General features: G+C 47.7%; 1 protein-coding gene across 1 annotated transcript in view; it reads left to right on the forward strand.

Annotated features, from left to right (window-relative positions):
- Positions 1-12,271, forward strand: part of LOC115089198 (LARGE xylosyl- and glucuronyltransferase 1) — a 519,096-nt gene that overhangs the window by 467,828 nt on the left and 38,997 nt on the right. The window lies entirely within an intron of this gene.

Below are 12,271 nucleotides of genomic sequence, written 5' to 3' on the forward strand. Positions count from 1 at the left end.
CGAACACAGGCCGTTAATCCTGATCCCAGAGAACAGCTCTTACTGAAAACAGCCTTCGTCATGCTGGCTATTTATTTTCCCTTCTCAGGACAGAAAAAACTCCCAAGAAGCAGTCAGTGCAACCTGTTAAAGACGTCCTCCGTGCTAGCAGGTAGCGGCGCTGCTGCCGAGGGCCTGATTCATCAAGGTCTCTTATCCCCTGTAGACGCAGAATGGGAGGAAAGCCGTCATGAGTCAGGCCCTAAGTGGCTAACGTCTTACATCTTTTACTTCAATTGCCCAAATGAGATCAATTTAGAAAACAGAGTGCGACCAAACAGTGTGCAGTCTGGCCAGAGCTCCACACAAAAAAATAGCCACCGAAGAAATGAAATGAATTTCTCCTGCAATGTTTCAACAGTTTATCTTTACACATTTCCCTTGGCATCATGACATTTGCTGTGCTCTGGTTGTGCATTGCCGGGTGCTCTTTGGATGCCCTGGTAACTGTGACCCCCCCCCCCCCCCAATCCGTCAGCCAAGATTGTTTCAGTCACAGTTTCCTCCCCCCCCCCCCCCCCCCCCCCACATCTGCTGGTTTGCGATTAATTTTATCTGCCGAAGCTGCCAGGGAGCCCAAGCTTTCTGTTCCTCTTGTTTTATTAAATTCTTCGAAGGGAGAATGGCAGAGCCGTATCACCTTTAATTACAAGTTAAAAAGGAGATGAATCCAAGTGTATTCTAAAAAAAAACCCCTTTTCCTTGTGCAGGGAAGCAGATGGTGCAATTTGGGGGCAGGGAGTAAATATGCAGCTGCAGAATTTATTCCAGGCTATGTACCTGCTGGGCTGGAGCTTGATTCCTGTGCGACCCGTGAGCTCGGAGGACTAAACGTCTGAGCTGAGGGGCGCAGCTATCGACGATGGGCAATACCGCAGAAGAGCCAGGCATCCCGACAAGCGCCGGATGGACCGCGCTGCTGTGAGCGTGCAGTGATTACCGCACTATCCAAAGGCCCAATGCTGCAGTCCTGCTGCACTCACTCCAGTTTACCCAGGAACTGGGCCTCGCTGGAACTGAGGGATCAGATGGCCCCTCTCCTTTATTATTTTCACCAGAGCTAATCACCCAGACTTCAAAGTTTGGGGAAGAATCAACATAGCTTTAGCAAAGGGAACTCTTGCCTTACCAATCTTTACATTTTTTTAAAGATGTAAATAAACGTTCAGGTAGAGGTGAGCAGCTAGATTTAGGGGTAGATTTTAAAACATGCGGGCGCGTCCATGTGCGCGCGGTTCCCGGCACATGGACACGCCGATTTTATAACGTGCACGCGCATGTTATAAAATCCGTTGGCTGCATGCATTTTATAATCCGCATGTGCGGGTGGCGAGCGCAAGGGGGAGGGAATTTTTGCAAAGTCCGCGTGGCGACGCAATCGGGCTTTCCCCAGTTCCCTAACCCCCCTGCCTAACCTTCCTTCCCCTTCCCCTCTCCTCCCCATTCCCTAATCCTAACCTACCTTGCCTGAATTTTTTTATTTTATTACTTGCTGCTCCTTGGGAGCAGCAAGTAATTTATGCACGCCGGCCGGCTGCCGGCACGCGCTCCTCCAGGACAGCAGCTAATGGCCATTGTCCCACCTCGCCCTACTCCTCCCCCTCAGCCCACCCCTTTCTCAGGGCCCGGCACTTGTTCGCGTATCACCACTTACGCATGTGGCTGGGCCTTTTTGAAAATGCGCGCAGCACGTGCAGGTCCCACCTACATGCGTAAGTGGCGATTTTTACGCACGTGGCCGATTTAAAATTCGGCCATTAGTGTATTAGGTTTTCCAGAAGGCATTTGACAGAGTCCCCCATGAAAGACGCCTCAGCAAATTCGCCCTCGTTCCTCATGCAACCTTATCAAGTCTTTACCTGAAACCACCTAACATACCCCGAGCTCCTTCCCAGACCCATTTCATACATTATCCCTCCCCTGCTCAGATTGCTATTTGTTCCACATAATAGCTAATGAATATCATATATTATATCTTCGTATAGATTATCTCCTGTAATTTTCCCATTTAATATGTTAAATAAGGTTCTACTCTTTGAATGTTAAAGATAGTTATAAGATATTTGTATGTATTACGTTGTTATCCTGTAAACCGGAGTGAAGGCAAAACGCTATACTTCGGTATATAAAAAACCCCAAATAAATAAAAAATAAAAAGTCATGGGATAGGAAGCAGGAGCCTACTGTGAATTGGTAAAAGACAGAAGACAGAGGGTCAGTTTTCCAAAGGGAGAAGGGTCATTAGTGGAGTGCCATAGGGGTTGGTACTGGGACCTGCCTGGTTTAACATGACTGGGTATTTAAAGGGGAGATTAAATTTAACGTGGAAAAGTGCAAAGTTATGCACATAGGAAAAAATAATCCCAACTACAGATACGCAATCCTGGGTTCTGTATTGGGACTCACCACCTAGGAAAAGGTGTAAACAATATATTTCCTAGCATGCAGCTAGATGGATTCAGAACCAGTGGGTTATGCACCTCTACCAGCAGATGGAGACGGAACAAACTGACATTACAGTATATATAAGAACATAAGATAAGAACATAAGACTTGCCATACTGTGTCAGACCAAGGGTCCATCAAGCCCAGTATCCTGTTTCCAACAGTGGCCAATCCAAGTCACAAGTACCTGGCAAGTACCCAAACATTAGATAGATCACAAGCTACTATTGCTTATTAATTACTGTAATAGCAGTTTATGGATTTTTCCTCTAGGAACATATCCAAACCTTTTTTTAAACCCAGTTACACTAACTGCTGTAACCACATCCTCTGCAATGAATTCCAGAGCTTAGCTATGTGCTGACTGAAAGAATTTTCTTCGATTTGTTTTAAATGAACTACTTGCTAACTTCATGGAGTGCCCCCTGGTCCTTCTATTATCTGTGAGAGTAAATAACCGATTTACATTAACTTGTTCAAGTGCTTTCACTATTTTGTAGACTTCTATCATATCCCCCTCAGTTGTCTCTTCTCCAGACTCGAACAGCCCTAACTTCTTTAGCCTTATCTCATAGGGCAGCTGTTCCATGCTCCTTATTTTGGTCACCTTTCTCTGCACTTTCTCCAGTGCTGCTATATCCTTTTTGAGATGCAGTGATCAGAATTGCACACAGTATTCAAGGTGCGGTCTAACCTGCAGTGATATCAGCCTGCCAGTATTCTCCGTCTCCAGCAAATGGTGGACATGTATTTCCCTACTGGGGATTGCTTCAAATTTAGAGGAGAAATAATTGGAGATTTGAGTTGCCCCGCTCTCCTGAGGGTGATACCTAATGGTCCCTCCACCAGCTGACAATTCCTATGGTGATTTCCGTGGTCCCTCAGATGAGTGCCTTGGTCCGGTAGCTGGTTATTTGGCCAGCATGGACTTAGCTGAATTAAGCAGCTGAAAGGCAGCGGGTGCAGGAAGCTGAGCACGCGGGCGATGGTATATGCCTTCTGCCCCCGCAGCTGGAAACCATCTCTGTATTCAGCCGGGAAGGCGCTCAGGTAAGTTTAAAAAAAAAAAAGAGAGAGAAAGGCAGAGTGGAGAGGTTGTTGTAGGACTTCCTCCGGTCTCCGTGCTCGGTGCACCATTCTGACGTTTGTTCACGCTCCCTTGGGGGGGGGTTAGGGGAACTGGGTGGCCTGGTGGGTTGAGCAGCCCGGGTGAGCTATGCCCCGCTGTTAGGCTTCTTTCTGAGCTCCACGTGGTAGGCCATGGTGGTGTTTTTCACGTGCTTTTTTTCTGCATATCCGGCTGTGCGTCCGAATTGTGCGCCCAGATTCTTTTGGGCACGCCGCCTGTGCGCACATTCTGGTACAACCTGTTGCGTGCCCAGGTTCAGTGTGGTGACAGTGCACTTAGTTTAGTGGCACGGACTTGGGACGCTTACATTGTCTGCGCATAAATTTTGTGTCCCTAAATTTTTTCAGTGGGAACTCGGCAGGACTCGCATCTTCAGTCACCTGTTAAGCGTACTGATGGATTAATGGCGCCGGTGGCGAAGAAACCTAAGCACTATTCCCTCTGTGGTGCCTGACATATTATTCGTGCATCTCAGCCTGGCGCGCCCTCTAACTTGTGCCAGCGCTGCTTACAGGCTCAGGGAGAATTACCTTCCTCTGATTTTACTAAGCCCGGCTCTTCCCAGCCTGATGGCGGCCTGGTTAAGGACATGTCTGGGGGGACGCCCGACCTAGGGACTCCCTTGTCTGGTTCCTCAGCGGGGGAACGGCGGCTCAGCAGGCGCCGCACAAGAGCCTCCTGGCTTTGGCGTGGATCCTTCTGCCTTTTCCTTGGGTAAAATCTTTTCAGGGATTGCAATCCTGTCTTCAGGCGTAGCCCTCTGCCCCGCACAATCCTGCCAGGTCAGGTCCTCAGGCGGTGGCCTCGCCCTCTCCCGGGTTCTACGTTTAAGCGCTGAAGTGCACCTGGAACCGCAGGTGTTCCCGGCAGGAATCCAGAGGGCACTGATGACGATGAGGCAGATCTTGACTCTCCGCAGGATGGGGAAACTCCTCCCGGACTGGAACCGTATAGGGACTATATGTTGCGGTTCTTTCATAGAGATGAGCTGCCGGCTCTGATTTCACTGACATTAAAGATGCTGGGATTTCCTGGGGCAGATTCCGTGGCTGAGCCCAAAAAAAAAAATCCCATTTTGGTTTCTTTGCGTAAAGCCGCTTGTGTTTTTTTTCCCTGTTATGGAAGTCATTCAAGAACTGACTGATCCTGAGTGAGACGCCCTGGAGGCAAATTTTAAAGGGGATAGGACCTTGGAAGGCCTGTACCCCCTGGATCCAGTGGTGCGAGAGCGTCTGCATTTCCCGAAAGTGGATGCGCTTGTCTGTGCTGTTTCTAAACGGGATATCCCTGTGAAGGGAGGAGCGGCCTTGAAGGATGTGCATGATAGGAGGAGCAGCAGCAGTCCTGGACCGAATTTCTCGGAGCTGAGGAGGCCAGTTGGGGCGTGAGTACCCGTTTTGGGGGATCTTTCAGGTCCGGGAGCATTTGGAGGAGGAGTAATGGTGTAGGGGGAGCGGGGAGAAAAGCCTGCACTCTGCTCAGCAAATAGTACCTTCGAAGTGGGAAATTCAAAGCGTTGCCAGTACTATTCCAAAGCTTGAGGAAGCCTTCATGGGAGTGAGTTTGTGTCAGCAGGAGGGTCCGTGACCGGCGCTGCTGAAATGGAAACCCTTTCCACAGGTCTCTGATTTTAGAGGGGATGCCAGCAGCCTTTTAAAGCCACACGACACAGCAGAGCTGTTCTGGCCTCCTTCCCCGACCCTCCCACGGTCAGCATGTGGACACAGTGTCACCTTATAAAAACGCTGTGGGGCAGTGAAGTTGGCTGTGGGTCCTCACCCCTTAGCTTGGGCAAGGTGAGCGTGAATGCAGCAGTGATGCTGCGATCCTGACCTGCTGTGTGGGCCCCCACCTCTCAACTCAGAAAGAGTAGGGATGGAACTAGAGCGCCATGTCCCTTCCCTGTCCTCACACTAGCTGGGTTATCTTCCACCGTGGTGGCAGTCCCTTTCCTGCCCTGGGCTATTTCCCATTGGGGCTTGTTACTATGCAGGGGTCTATCTCAGCCTCCCCCACCCCCACCCCAAATTGCCGTCTGTCTTTTTTTTTTTTGGTAGATCTCTGGATCGAAAGAAAATCAAGGCAGGAGAAGAAAGTGGCTTTCCAGAGGATTTATTTGAGGATTCTCTCGTCGGGTTTGTTTTTCCTCAGGAAGTTGGCAGGGGGTGTGGAAGAAGGAAAGGGGGTGCCTCTTTGTAGAAGGGGCATTGGCCCTGATTGCACAGTCTCTGCGTACAAGGTGTATTGCAGAGGATAAGAAATGGTAGACTTTTTCTTCCAAAGGAACCCGGTCATGGTGCTATACAGAAGGACTTTAGGTTTCTTCCTCTTCTCCAGGCGAGCAGATGACCATGGCTTCTGTGGCTGTCCTTAAAAGTGTTTCACTCCCTCTCTCTGGACTATATCTGTTGGCCTCTCAGGAGGTGGACGAGTTCTTCCCAGATGGAAATCTCGGTAGACTCTATGGCTGCAAGTACTACCATCCCAGTGGCAGAAGGATGGCTCTTAATAATGCTCAGAACAAAATATAAAGTCGGTGCTTAAGTAGATCATGGAGACTGTGGGCAAAGCTCTTTAGTCTCCCGCAAGGGCCAGATTTTTTCCACCATTAGAGCTGGGAGCTGCATGCTGGGCAGAGGCTGACTACAATTTGGTATGCTACTCGGACAGAAAGGTGGTGACCATGATAGCCACTTGGAAATTCCTCTGGATATGCACCTGGTCAACAGACTCTACTTCTATTCTATTTGACTATACGGCCGCTTAAGGGTCGACTCTTGTTGGTAGAGTAGCATGGAAATGATGGCAAAGATACTGGGTGACTTGAAGCAATGATCCTAGTGATAGAACTAAGGGTCACTGTTGGTGCTATTCATTTTGCAGTTAGTATTGAGACTTAAGAGTCAGGCTGGGCCACAATGCTTCGGGAAGACTGTCTAAGCTCTCTTCCAGATTCCAGTCTCTTTGATCTATGAAAAGAGGCAAAGATGGAGCCACAGACTTCAGGTCTTCTAGTAGCTCAATATGTGCTTAGGGAATCCTATTTCCAGTACCACTTATAGGCGGCCATCTGCCTCAGTTTTTGCAGTCATGGACCCCAGGTTACATTGGCTCGTTGGAGCCTGGAAGTATTAAAATGGTAGCACTCTAGAATTCACTCATGCTGTTTTCGTCACTGTTATGGTTGTGCTTTATTGCTTGGTCGACAACAGAGAAGCTGACAGAGGACTGCCCTGCAGAGAATTCTCAACTTGATGGCTGTAATTCCAGTGCTGAAGGACCAGGAAGAGCTAGGACACTGCTCCATTTATTTTATATTCCCAGAGAAGAAGAGGCTCTTCATCTATCCTGAACTGGCAGCGAGTCACTGTCTTCTGGATGGTAGCGTACTTCAGGGTGGAAACCTGCAGATCAGTAATTCTGGCAGTTCAGAAATTAGCATTTCTGACCTCTTTGGACCTAACATACTAATCCTGAAAGAGCTTCTTCACTTCCCAACCTTGGCACTACTAGGGCAGACTATCCCTTTGGATTAGCAATGGCCCGAGATCCTTGTCGAAGGTGATGCTGGTGGTGGCAGCAATGCAGTACAAGGTGCACCGTTATTTGATCAATTGGGCTGATAGACACAAAGCCCTTTCAAGAGAATATTGTGGTTTCTCATGAGTGGTTCAGATATTACAGGTCTTGGGACTGATTGTCAATCTTCAGCCGTCTCAGACACTGGTTTTCTGGGAGCTCGGTTTGATATTAGGTCATATGTTCTAAACATCAAAATCACAGAACATATAGAAAGACATGGTTTAATGGAACAAAGTCAGCATGGCTTTACCCAGGGCAAGTCTTGCCTCACAAATCTGCTTCACTTTTTTGAAGGAGTTAATAAACATGTGGATAAAGGTGAACCGGTAGATGTAGTATACTTGGATTTTCAGAAGGCGTTTGACAAAGTTCCTCAGGAGAGGCTTCTAGGAAAAGTAAAAAGTCATGGGATAGGTGGTGATGTCCTTTCGTGGATTGCAAACTGGCTAAAAGACAGGAAACAGAGAGTAGGATTAAATGGGCAATTTTCTCAGTGGAAGGGAGTGGACAGTGGAGTGCCTCAGGGATCTGTATTGGGACCCTTACTGTTCAATATATTTATAAATGATCTGGAAAGAAATACGACGAGTGAGATAATCAAATTTGCAGATGACACAAAATTGTTCAGAGTAGTTAAATCACAAGCAGATTGTGATAAATTGCAGGAAGACCTTGTGAGACTGGAAAATTGGGCATCTAAATGGCAGATGAAATTTAATGTGGATAAGTGCAAGGTGATGCATATAGGGAAAAATAACCCATGCTATAATTACACAATGTTGGGTTCCATATTAGGTGCTACAACCCAAGAAAGAGATCTAGGCGTCATAGTGGATAACACATTGAAATCGTCGGTTCAGTGTGCTGCGGCAGTCAAAAATGCAAACAGAATGTTGGGAATTATTAGAAAAGGAATGATGAATAAAACGGAAAATGTCATAATGCCTCTGTATCGCTCCATGGTGAGACCGCACCTTGAATACTGTGTACAATTCTGGTCGCCGCATCTCAAAAAAGATATAATTGTGATGGAGAAGGGCAACCAAAATGATAAAGGGGATGGAACAGCTCCCCTATGAGGAAAGACTAAAGAGGTTAGGACTTTTCAGCTTGAAGAAGAGACGACTGAGGGGGGATATGATAGAGGTGTTTAAAATCATGAGAGATGATTTTAGATGTGAATCGGTTATTTACTCTTTCGGATAGTAGAAAGACTAGGGGGCACTCCATGAAGTTAGCATGGGGCACATTTAAAACTAATCGGAGAAAGTTCTTTTTTACTCAACGCACAATTAAACTCTGGAATTTGTTGCCAGAGAATGTGGTTCGTGCAGTTAGTATAGCTGTGTTTAAAAAAGGATTGGATAAGTTCTTGGAGGAGAAGTCCATTACCTGCTATTAAGTTCACTTAGAGAATAGCCAGTGCCATTAGCAATGGTTACATGGAATAGACTTAGTTTTTGGGTACTTGCCAGGTTCTTATGGCCTGGATTGGCCACTGTTGGAAACAGGATGCTGGGCTTGATGGACCCTTGGTCTGGCCCAGTATGGCATTTTCTTATATATCTTCTTATATATCTTATATATAAATCTAACAAATTGAAGAGTTCAGATCTGAGTTTTGTTGGCAGCCAGGATTCCCTCCAGACTCTCGGATCCATGGAGGCAGCCTGAGATTTAGTACCTGGGCGAGGGTGCATGTGTGTCCTTTTCAATGGGCCTGCGTTCCAGGTGGAATACCCAGTCCCTGAGACTATCCCGTGAGACTGCTGCTGCCAGAGTCAACAAGCTAGAGCTTGTGAAGATGACTGTACAGCAAGCACTTGCCTGGATCCATAGTAACAACGGACTGGAGGAGCGCATGCTAAGGAATGGGTTGCTCAAAGACAATGGCCCCCCCTAAAAGAGCAAGCTGTTCCATCAACCACTTGGAAGCCAAGGCAACTTGGCTAGCTTCCTCAAATTAGCTCCTTGGTCAGTGGGGCAGGCGGGTCAGCATGATATCAAATGCAGTGTGTATAAACCATCAGAAAGCAACCAGGACTCCTCAAGTGTGGTCAGAGATAATGCTGCAACTTTTTTGGGCAGAGATTAATTTATAGGCCTAGTTCAGAGTCTCACATTGTGGATACGGAGAATGTCCAGGCGGATTGCCTCATTTGCCATAATGTGGTCACAGGGGAATGGTCTCTTTCTCAAAGGGCCTTCTATCAGATTGTCGCCAAGTTCCTGGAAGAAAAGTCCATGGTACATTCTTAGCCAAGTAGACTAAAGAAAGCTATTGCTATCCCTGACAATGAGTGACAGAAATTAGATCTACTTTAGGGGATCTGCCAGGTACCTGCAGCCTGGATTGGCCACTGTTGGAGACAGGTTGCTGAACCTCGGTCTGGCCCAGCTTGGCATTTCTTATGTTCTTGTGTAAGTCAGTGGATTAGTATAAGGATACAGAATCCATCCCCGGGGCGCTGAAATGGGCTGACTGTGGATCGGCACAGGGACACAGAGGGTTCTGGTTTAGATGATTGTGCTAAGGATGAATGCAGAACTGCACGCTTCTAGGTCGCTGGCCACCTGTCATTAAAACTGCCTTCTGAATTGGCACAGTAGTTAGCATTTGGTACACAGAGAGCAGGGGTAGACCATGCCTGGGCAGCGAATGCCACTTTTTCCCCATTAGAGATGCTTCCTAGGGGCAGAGCATGATGCACCTTAGCAGTGCAGAGTTTCCTGGGCAGCCTGCACGCTGCCTCTCTCATGAATGAATGGAGGACACTCTTTCCATGTATTTATTTATTTGTTGCATTTGATTTATATTCTGCCTTTCAGGTACTGCCTCCAGGTACTCCAGGTATTTCCCTGTCCCCAGAGGGGCTCACAGTCTTAAGGGCCGGATTTACTAAGGCTTTTCTCCCATTCTGTGTCTATGGGGGAAAAAAAGGCTTAATAAAGGGGGCCCTAAGTTTGAACCCGAGGCAATAGAGGGTGAGGTGACTTGCCCAAGGCCACAAGGAGCAGCAGAGGGATTTGAACCCCGAGCTTCTGAGTATCCCTGATTTGCAGCCCGCTGCACTAGCCTGAAGGCTACTCCTCCAGGTGCATGACCTTGATCTTGAAGAGCTGCAAGGAAGCCCGGAGTTTGGGATCTAGAGAATGGATATTCCTCAGGCATATTTGTGTACTCTTGCTATTGTAACCTGCATAATCTGCATAGCTCGATTACTCAGGAAACCAGGCCCGCTTGCAGTCCTGGAGGACCCCAGGGTCTTGCGCTTCTGATCTAGGTTTATGCACGGTTTTAATATTTTGTCCCCTGTTACCCGCATTGAAGGCAGATTTTTGAAACTTCAAGTCTAGTCCTGGACTTTCGCCTCCCCACCCAGCTCTTTCTGTGCAATGCACTGAATGATTCTGCATGGAAAAGGTGGACGGCTTTACCTGTAGGTTATAGGAATGGTAGGCAGAAGACTAGGGCCGAGCCACAGTCTCATGAAAGCAGGGAGCTGTGGACTGGTGTAGCCCTGTTTTCAAATCTCTCTCTTCCTTTATGAAAATAAAGACAAGAGAGAGACTTCAGACAGCTATGCCTGGAGCAGGTTCTGCTGTGCTGGTGTGGGCGAGCACACCGCAGCTGCCTGTGCAAAGAGCTAATTTAGCAAATCCAATTCATCCTGCCCCGTCTGTTACTTTGCATCTCGCAGTTCTGGCTTCCTCCACACTCTGGCATTTAATTTCTGGAAATGCACAAGAGCCAGACGCAACCAGTGACAGCATCTGCCACAAACCATCGGTTTTGTTTTATTTTCTGGGTGTTTTTTTTTTTAACCTTGTGGATCTCTTCCACCTCTTTCTTACTGTCCTCCATGCCCAGATCAACTCAACTAACATTTCCAGTTGACCTGCAGTTTGCAGTCCATTTGCCATACCCTTAGGTGGTTGCAACTCCGTGGTGAGCGCTGAGGGGACTCCAAGCTTGTTACTACTGTGAATCTTCTGGTGATGCAGTTGGTTGCATGTTCTGTTGTGTTTTATGAATTCTGTATGGAGGGGAGGTGTTTGTACGCGTTGCATGTGTTTGTTTAATGATTGTTCAAACAGAGGATTCTATATTTTATTGCAAACTTACTCATATGCGGATTTATAGATGTGAAGCCAAATGCACGTATTAAAGGCTTTCTGGGAGTTTACTGCTTGCCCAGATAAAAGATTGGGCTAAAATCTGTTTCCTTAAAAATATTTTATACCATATGTAAAAAGGGATTGCTACGGTCCCTGGAAATGAATTCTGCACAGCTTTTCCCCATATCGCTAAAATGAAGTCTTATCACAGTGGCTCTCGCTCGCTGGGAGCGGGACAGCAGGCGTAAGAATGGATGGAGCTGACCACTGAAGCAGAGTTGTATCTGAGGGGGGGGGGTCCAGCCAGGTAACTGCTGAGTTAGCCGGCTACATCCCGCGAGTGGAAACTTGCACCCCCGCACAGCAGCTGAACGTCCATGCACGCCTTTGGCTGCATCGTAAAGAGGATTTCCTGGGAGTGCATAAAATTTGCATTGTCGAGCGGATGTGCGTTCCTGGGCCTGCGCAAGGCAGGGGGCAAAGTACACAGGTGCTTTTTTCCCCCCAGCACCAGAATTTGAAGCTTCACATGCCGGCTTTTACCATCGCAGGCTCGGCTGGTGTTCTGCAGCGAGAGCACGCTCGCGCACATATGCCGAAGCGCGTAAGCGCGGCCCAGCTCACGCCACCCCCGACGGCCGAGCCTGCGAGGCTGAAAGCCGGTGTGAAACGTCAAAAGTCCGTAATTTCGGAGGCATGAAATAGATTGGCTCGCTTAAATATGTTTTTCCAGCCCCTCAATCCGTTTGTGAAATATTTATTGTAATTAAACTGGTATTGAGCTATTGAGAGAGAATAGCTTAATAAGCAGGAACTAAATCAACACTGCGGCTGTACTGACTACAGGAAGGCCGCGGCAGATATACTTTGCAAGTGTTTTTCCTGAACACACCAACAAATCTCCCGATGCTCGTCCCGGCGCTTCTCCTCTAATAAATATTCCATCTTGGGAGCCAC

Source organism: Rhinatrema bivittatum, chromosome 4 (genome assembly GCF_901001135.1).
Source record: "Rhinatrema bivittatum chromosome 4, aRhiBiv1.1, whole genome shotgun sequence".
NCBI lineage: Eukaryota > Metazoa > Chordata > Amphibia > Gymnophiona > Rhinatrematidae > Rhinatrema > Rhinatrema bivittatum.